Source organism: Mobula birostris, chromosome 9, assembly GCF_030028105.1.
Source record: "Mobula birostris isolate sMobBir1 chromosome 9, sMobBir1.hap1, whole genome shotgun sequence".
Lineage (NCBI taxonomy): Eukaryota > Metazoa > Chordata > Chondrichthyes > Myliobatiformes > Myliobatidae > Mobula > Mobula birostris.
Genome location: NC_092378.1, coordinates 127435567 through 127444752, shown reverse-complemented (window position 1 = coordinate 127444752; position 9186 = coordinate 127435567). Strand labels below are relative to the sequence as shown.

General features: G+C 39.2%; 1 protein-coding gene across 1 annotated transcript in view; it reads left to right on the top strand.

Annotated features, from left to right (window-relative positions):
- Positions 1-314: 314 nt before the first annotated feature.
- Positions 315-9186, top strand: part of LOC140203056 (uncharacterized) — a 159304-nt gene continuing 150432 nt past the window's right edge. Inside the window, exon 1 of the mRNA XM_072268792.1 lies at positions 315-465. The gene's annotated coding sequence lies outside the window, so the exon portion shown is untranslated. The remainder of the gene's footprint in view (positions 466-9186) is intronic.

Below are 9186 nucleotides of genomic sequence, written 5' to 3'. Positions count from 1 at the left end.
GGACCATGCCAATGCTAAACCGACATGTTTAATATGCATGCAGTCCATAGCTGTCTGCAAACCAGAAAATCCAAAGCGGCACTTCAACACTATACATGCTGCCAGTTTTAATGCCAGCTACCCTGCAAAATCAGATCAACGCAAACAAAAAATTGCAAATATGATAACATCATACAAACACTCCGTTTCTACCATCCGTAAGTCAACATCTGCACAAGAGAGTGGAACAGCTGCATCACCGCATGTGTCATGAAATCTTGCCAAAGCTAAGAAGCCTTTCGCTGAGGCTGAGTTGATTAAAACGTGTGCAATTGATATAGTTGGAGAAAAAACGGTTGTGGAGCTATTAAAGATGGTGCCATTGTCGGCTAACGGTCCCAGTGCCTCAGGATTGCCACAGCAGAATACAAGCCCGACATCAGAAGGATTGCCTCATCCCGTCGCTGTCACTTGTCTCACTGGTTGGTGAGTGAATCAATTTATTTTTGTCCATTTGTGAATCTCATTGTGGTATAATAATATTACAACAACAATAATACTGATAATTTCATTTATAGCTACACTTCATACTTCAAATGCTACATAGCTTAATTAAAAAGAACAAATAGATTAAATGAGAGAACAGAAACAGTGGAAAAGGCAGTACTACTAAAACTCTGTGTGCAAGAGAAGTGTTCTTTGTGTGGAAGAGAAGTAGTGAAGACTACCATGTTTACTGTGTGTGTGTGTGTGTGTGTGTGTGTGTGTGTGTGTGTGTGTGTGTGTGTGTGTATGTATGTATGTATGTATGTGTTTTAAGTCCCAGATGAGTTCTCAATGTGACAGCTGACAGTTGTGATAGCTAGAGTCATAGTTAAATGGTTGGTTTTGGACTTATTTTGTTTCAAGAGGGCATTTTTTTTTCTTGTGTGACCCACATCACAGGCTTTGAGAATCCCAGGCCTAAATTATTTCTAATTATTACTACTACCACTACTACTACTACTACTAATAATAATAATAATAATAATAATAATGGTAATAGCAGCAACGACAACATCTGCCCATAAAACAATTTACTGGCGCAATGAAAATAAAACCCTGGACGTTTTGGCCCTTGGCTAGGCATGCTTGACATAATTTGGCCCTTGTGGAAAACTAATTGGGGAACCCTGTACTAGGGACTCAGCAAATCAGGCAGCATCTATGGAAGTGAATAAAAAGTCAATGTTTTGAGCCAAGATCCTACCCTCTACTAATGAAAAGTTGAGGAAGTAATGATGGTTTGGATATTGATGAATATTTTATATAAATGTTGCTGAATATGTAATGTAAAATCTCAGGACAAGATATTCACTGTGTAATAATTAATCATTTTATTATATTTACCAATAATTTTCCATAATGATTCATTTGTATTGATATTGGTTATATATTGAGATAGTGAATAAAAATTAGGTAGAACATAAATCACTGGATTCACCAGAATTTGCAAATAAAAATCTTTCTTTAAAAAAATCACTCTCTAAACAGATAATCCTTAGTAGAAATAAATGAAATGAATTCATTAGTACAATAGCCCTTTCGTTCATCTCCCTGAGGACACTGCCAGCAAGGAGCTGGGCAGAAGCCAGTGTCTGATATCACCCTGGAACAATGTAGCTCATTGAACAGCTGTGTATTTTACTTTCTGTAAGGATGATTGCTACATACATTGCAACATGTTTCCTGATTTATAGCCCAGTTAACTTTCATTTGCAGTCAAATGCAATAAGAACATGAGTCAGCTTGCAAATATGGATTGAAAGATTACTAGAGAAACAAGTAATAAATCCAGATCAAGATAATCAAAGCATTCAAAGTGAAATTAGGGCAAACCGATAGATCTAGAACTACATTGTTTACTCATTTTTATAAGTATATCGTGTTTTCATAATTGTGTTTAACAGAAAGAGGAACAGGAGCCTTAGGTCCCGCACCAAAATGTTCAGGAACTATTATTACCCTTCAACCATCAGACTCTTGAACCAGCGTAGATAACTTCACTCACTTCAAAACTGAACTGATTCCACAATCTATGGACTCACGTTTGAGGACTCTACAACTCATGTTCTCAATATTAACAATTTACTTTTCTACTTAGACTTATTATGATTTGTTTTTGTATTTGCACAATTAGTCTTCTTTTGCACATTGATTATCAGTTTTTGTTTCTATGTACTTTTTTCATTGATTGTGTTCTGGGAATGCCAGCGAAAAATAAATCTCAGGGTAGTATACAGTATCATATACAAACTTTGATAATAAATTTAATTAGAATTTTCATTTTTATCCTGAAATTATCTTTTTTTTCCTGGATAAAAAGATGCATGGATGTATAGGATAATATGTAAGAAAAGCAAGAGGGAAATTCTATTATGTTGCCTACCAAATGCAGATGTCAACAGGAAAGTGCAGGATTCCAGTCACCAACAGCCTGTGTTGTGGTGACCCTCCCTTTTCACTAACTCTGACTGTGAATAATGCACAGAGTGAGGGTGCTGTGTCTATGTGCGTAAACATCTACGATGCCAGACGTACAGCGTATTTCAGTACAGTCTTAATTTCAGAGTCTTGGAGTTTCATGACTTACTAAATGAATTTTATTAGAAGTAGAGATACCCCCATTTATATATGAACAGCAACACTTAGCTATAGTGGATTTTTACTAGGATTTTGTTTCAAAACACTGCTGAATGTCTGTTTTATAGAATGTAAGATTAATGGACTATAGCAGCTGCAGAATAACCAAAGAATAGGTTCCTGACTACTTTATACAAAAATAGACTTTACAAAATATACTACAAATTGAACAAATCAGGCTAACTATCTGATTGAATTCTTTGTTGTAGAATATTATGTTCAACTTTAAACAGCAAAAACTGACTCGAAAGAATCAATGATTTATAGCTTCAATTTATTCCACATATGTTTTCAACCCACATGGAATGCAATGTTTCTCAGAAATGCCAAATGAGTTAGTTTTACTCAATAAAAGTTAGACTTATGAGCATAATAAAATTCTCTATTGTCTGTGTCAGCATAGAAGCAGGCCCCTCAGCCTAACTCATCCATCCCAGCCTTCCTGAGGTATTTTGATTTGACTATAATTGGTCCCTATTCCTCTAAGCCCTTCCTGTCCATGAGCCTATCTAAACATCTCTTAAACATTGTAATAGCACCCACCTCTACCACTTCCTTTGGCGACTCGTCCCGGGGACTGGTGGGCTTCAGTTATAGTAACAGACTGGATAGGCTGGCAAGGCGTCTGAGGGGTGACCTTGTACAAGCTTATAAAATCATGAAGGTCATAGATAAAGTGGATAATCACCATCTTTTCCTCAAGTCAGGTGAGTCAAAAAACTAGAGGGCATTGGTTTTAGATTAGAAGGGAAAGACTTAAAGGGGACCTGAGGACATATTTTTTTCACACAGCTGGCAATAATGACTTTTTAGTGCACTGAAGAAAAATGAATTCAGTGAAGTATGAGGTAAACTTTAATATATTTGAAGTGACACCCATTGGCATTAGAGCAAGATTTGACCAAGTGTAGAAAGGAGGACTTCATATAAAACTACAAGATTAAAACCCCCTTTCAGCTGAGTTACACCTCACACAGAAGAAAGTGGTGGTCCTTTATGGACATCAGTGATCTCAGCTAAGGACATCATCACAAAGCAGTGTAAATGGACAAATCACCTACAGTTGGTCTATCAATAATCTTCTTTTCAGTATGTTTGACTATTGACTGTTCAGTTCTACATGCAACCCTGTAGAAAAATGAAGCAGCACCTGCCTGAAAATAGTAAGACCTTGAGTCATACAAACAGTGTCTCATATGTGGCATAACATTCATGCACACAAGCGCCCATCGATAATAATATTCAACTTAAGAATCTGACCACCTACCCTTGACATTCCACAGTAATGCTGTTATTAACATCCTAATGGATGTCCATTGGCCATAAACGTAAATGGACTAACTACATAAATATAGCAGCTATAAAAGCTAGGTCAAAGATTGAGCATCCTCTCACTTCCCATGTCATTCTATCTTCAATGAATTGTGTCAAAAATGTGATGGAACACTGTTTTCCTGTCAGCTCCAACAACACTCAAGCAGTTCAATACATCCAATGCACTGTAAAGAGTAGTAGACTCTGGTCAATACATCACACGCACATCTCTCCCCACTATCAGTAATATCAACAGGCTGTATTGCCTCAAGAAACCAACATCAATCATCAAACATTACCATCATTGAGACTATTCCATCTTCTTGCAGTTAACATCAAACAGGGGGTTCAGAATCTTGAAGTCCCACACTACCACGATCAACAACATCTATTTCCATTCAACATATGTTCTTGAACCAAACAGCAGAACACTAATCACTAGAGTTGGGCAATACTATGATTACTTTGCACTAAAATGGAATTTTATTGTCCTAATTGTGTTCTTTCTCGTAAAAATTGTGTTTTATTTATGCTTAATTTGTGCTTTTTTCTGAGTGCGTTTATATGATGCTATGTGCCAATGATGCTGCTACAACTAAATGTTTTATTGAATCTGTGCAGGCACATGTACTTTTTGCATATAGTAATAAACTCAATTTTGACTTTGACATCTGAAAACAAACCATTGCATTTAACTGGCATCCTATCTGACCTCTTGAACATTTATTCCCTCTACCATTGGTGGGCCATGGCAGTAGTGCCTACTATCTATAAAAAGTATTGCAGTTCCTTGCTAAGGTTATTTCAACTACAATTCCCAAGCCCAGCTCCTCCACCACCTAGAAGAACTAGGGCGACAAATGAAAAGGAACTCCACCACTTTCAGATTCCCCTCAATTTGCAAGCCGGACTGGCTTAGAAGTATACTGCTGTTCCATCATCATCACTGCATCTAAATCCTTAAGTTCCATAGGTACGCATACAGGAGGTGCTTTATGCTTCAAGAAAGCACCACTACCTGTAAGGAGTTTGTAAGTTCTCCCTTTGACCGCTTGGGTTTTCTCTGGAAGTTCCAATTTCATCACAGCCCAAAGACGTATCGATTGATAGGTTAATTAGTTATTGCAAATTGTCCCATGATTAGACTAGGAATACATTAGGGGATTGCTGGGTGGTGTGCCTCAAAGGGCCAAAAGGGCCTATTCTCCTCACTGTACCTCAATAAATTTAAAAAATTAAACATTAAATTAAGTTCAAATTTATTGTCATTCAGCTGTAAACATGTATACAGCTCAATGAAATATTGTTCCACTGGGTACCTCCTGTATCTGATAAAGTGGCCACCGAGTGTACATTTGTGGCCTTCTGCTGCTGTATCCAATCAACTTCAGTGTTCAATGCTGTGTGTTCAGAGAAGCTCTTCTGCACACTATTTTTGTAACACATAGTTATTTGAGTTACTGTCACCTATCTATCAGCTTGAACCAACAGCTCCGCTGACCTCTCTCATTAACAAGATATTTTTGCTCCCAGAACTGCTGCATACTGGATTTTTTTTTTTGTTTTTTGTACCTGTCTCTGTAAACTCTAGAGACTGTTGTGCATATAAATCCCAGATATTGAGATACTGTACTCAAACAAACCCATCTGGCATGAATAATCAATCCACCAGCAAAGTCAATTAGGTTCCATTCTTTCCTCATTCTAATGTTTGGTCTTAACAACAGCTGAACCTCTTGACCATGTCTGCATGCTTTTATGTATTGAGTTGCTGCCCCTTGATTTGCTGATTAGATATTTGCATTATTGAGTAAGAGGTGTCCCTAATAAGGTGGTGACTGAGTGACTAGGCACACACAGCACAAAAAGTCTAGTTCAAAACAAGAGAAAACGAAAGACGAAAGTCAGTAAGACGAAAGAGCTGATTGTGGACTTCAGGAACGGTAAGACAAAGGAACACATACCAATCGTCATAGGATATCAGAAGTGGAGAGAGTGAACAGTTTTAGATTCCTGGGTGTCAAGATCTCCAAGGACCTAATCTGGTCCCAACATATCAATGCAGTTACAAAGAAGGCAAGACAGCGACTATACTTCATTAGGAGTTTGAAGAGATTTGGTATGTCAACAAATACACTCAAAAGCTTCTATAGATGTACCGTGGAGAGTATTCTGACAGGTTGCATCACTGTCTGGTATGTGGGGGTGGGGGGCTACTGCACAGGACCAAAAGAAGCTGCAGAGGGTTGTAAATCTAGTCAGCCCCATCTTGGGTACTAGCCTACAACATACCCAGGACATCTTCAGGGACCGGTGTCTCAGAAAGGCAGTGTCCATTATTAAGGATCTCCAGCACCCAGGGCATGCCCTTTTCTCACTGTTACCACCAGGTAGGAGGTACAGAAGCCTGAAGGCACATACTCAGTGCTTCAGGAACAGCTTCTTCCCCTCTGCCATCTGATTCCTAAATGGACATTGAATTCTTGAACACTACCTCACTTTTTTAATACATATTTTTTCTGTTTTTTGCACGATTTTTAATCTATTCGATATACGTATACTGTAATTTATTTATTTGTTTGTTTGTTTGTTTATTCTTCTTTCTTCTATATTATGTATTGCATTGAACTGCTGCTGCTAAGTTAACAGATTTCAGGACACATACTGGTGATAATAAACCTGATTCTGATTCTGTTTCTGAAAATTTGCAGATGCTGGAAATCTGAGCGACACAGGTAAAATGCTGGAGGAACTCAGCAGGCCAGGCAGCATCAATGATAAAAAGCACAGTCGACGTTTTGGACCAAAACCCTTCGGCAGGACTGGAGGAAAAAAGCTGAGGAGTAGATGGGGGGAGGGGAGAGAGAAACACCAGTGGGTGGGGGGGGGAAGGAGCACCAGAGGGATGCGATAGGCAGGCAAGGAGATAACATGAGAGAAGGAAAAGGGGATGGGAAATAGTGAAGTGGGGTGGGGGGGGGGGTAGAGGCAATACTGGAAGTTTAAGAAATCGATGTTCATGCCATTAGGTTGGAGGCTACCCAGATGGAATATAAGGTGCTGTTCCACCACCCTAAGTGTGGCCTTATCACAACAATGGAGAAGGCCATGGATGGATGTATCAGAATAGGAATAGGAAATAGAATTAAAATGGGTGGCCACTAGGAGATCCTGCTTGTTCTGGCAGATGCAGCGTAGATGTTTGGCAAAGCGGTCTCGCAATCTACATCGGGTCACACTGATATACAGTACGTTGGTTCTCACCAATATACACCACCAAACACATCTTTCCCTCCCCCCCACTTTCTACTTTCCGCAGGGATCGCTCCCTATGCGACTCCCTTATCCATTTGTCCCTCCCCATTGATTTCCCTCCTGGCATTTATCTTCACAAGCAGAACAAGTACTACACCTGCCCCTACACCATCTCCCTCACCACTATTCAGGGCCCTAAGGCAGGTGAGGTGACACTTCGCCTGATTCTGTTGTGGTCATATACTATGTTCGGTGCTCCCGGTGTGGCCTCCTGTATGCTGGTGAGACCCGACATAGATTGAGAGATCGCTTCACCAAGCACCTACGCTCTGACCTCCAGCAGAAGTTGCCACCCATCTACTCCTCTGCTTTTTTTTCTCTTGTCCTGCCGAAGAGTTTCGGCCCGAAATGTTGACTGTGCTTTTTTCTGTAGATGTTGCCTGGCCTGCTGAGTTCCTCCAGCATTTTGTGTGTGTTGCTCACTCTAGTTACAGTCAAACAAGTACTAAAATTAGCCTAAGTCCCAGAGTGGCATGGCTTGAAGATTGACAGACTGACATAAAATATGATGTGCATGTTTATGTAAGACAGTAAAATGTTACTAGCACTATTTTAGTAAAACAAGCAGTCATATAAATGCGTAAAACAGCAGTAATAAAGTACAAAAAGTGACCAGTGCAGGATGGGAGTGTATCTGTGAGTTCGGGTGTGGGGTGGAGAGGAAGTGGCAGATATTATCTTCATAAAATCAATTTGGGGATAGTGGGAAGGGGGTTTGTAGAATACGTGCTGAACTTGTCAGAAACATTACATTTTAAATTGTGTTATTTTCTAACTGAAATCATGGAGATATTTAACTTTGGAAGCAATAGAAAGTACAAAATGAATGAATTTTGCATTAGGATGGGAAACAAATTAAGATGCTCCATTTTATTCTGAAAAGAAAATTAGTGTTCCAGCTTACTCGATTCTGCTTGTTTTTTAAGCCCACATCAACCTCAGGATCATGTTGCCATGTAAAACTAGATGCTAAATTGGAATTGCCAATCCTCTTAAAGCATATAATGCTGTACCACAAGGGATAATCAAGCAGGGATAATTACAGCACTTAACACGAACAAGATAAACAATTATAAAGTGAAAATAATAAATTCTAGGAATATTTTGAATTTACATCTCTCGGGCTATATAAATGTGCACAAACCAATTATATGTAAAATAATAGCTATGGTATGTATTCCTTCCTGAAAAATTGTTTCAATACTATTATTTGAATAATAGTCATTACTTGTTTAACAATAGATATCACAACATCATTAGTTGGTAAACTAATTTCAAAAACACTTGCAAATAAGAGTTCCTTGAAGCATCTATCCTTTGTCTTACTTAGATGTAGGCCACATTTCTTCAATGGCGAAGTATGATCATTAATATTAATTATAAATAATTTATATTTTCATGCCATAAAAATGATCAAGCTTCTTAGAAACCAGAATTAAAGTATTAAATTAATAAAATTGAACATTGCTTGATCCTAAACTGCTGGAATAACAATCTCATCACGCTGGAGAACTCAGCAGGTCGGGCAGCATCCGTGGAAAAGATCGGTTGACACTTCGGGCCGGAACCCTTCGTCAGGACTGTAGAGGGAAGGGGCAGAGGCCCTATAAAGGAGGTGGGGGGAGGGTGGGAAGGAGAAGGCTGGTAGCTTCCAGGTGAAAAACCAGTAAGGGGAAAGATAAAGGGGTGGGGGAAGGAGGCAAGGAGGTGATAGGCAGGAAAGGTGAAGAAGGAATAGGGGAAAACACAGTGGGTAGTAGAAGGAGGCAGAACCATGAGGGAGGTGATAGGCAGCTGGGTGAGGGGGCAGAGTGACATAGGGATAGGGGAAGGGAGGGGGAGGGAATTACCGGAAGTTGGAGAATTCTATGTTCATACCAAAGGGCTGGAGACTAC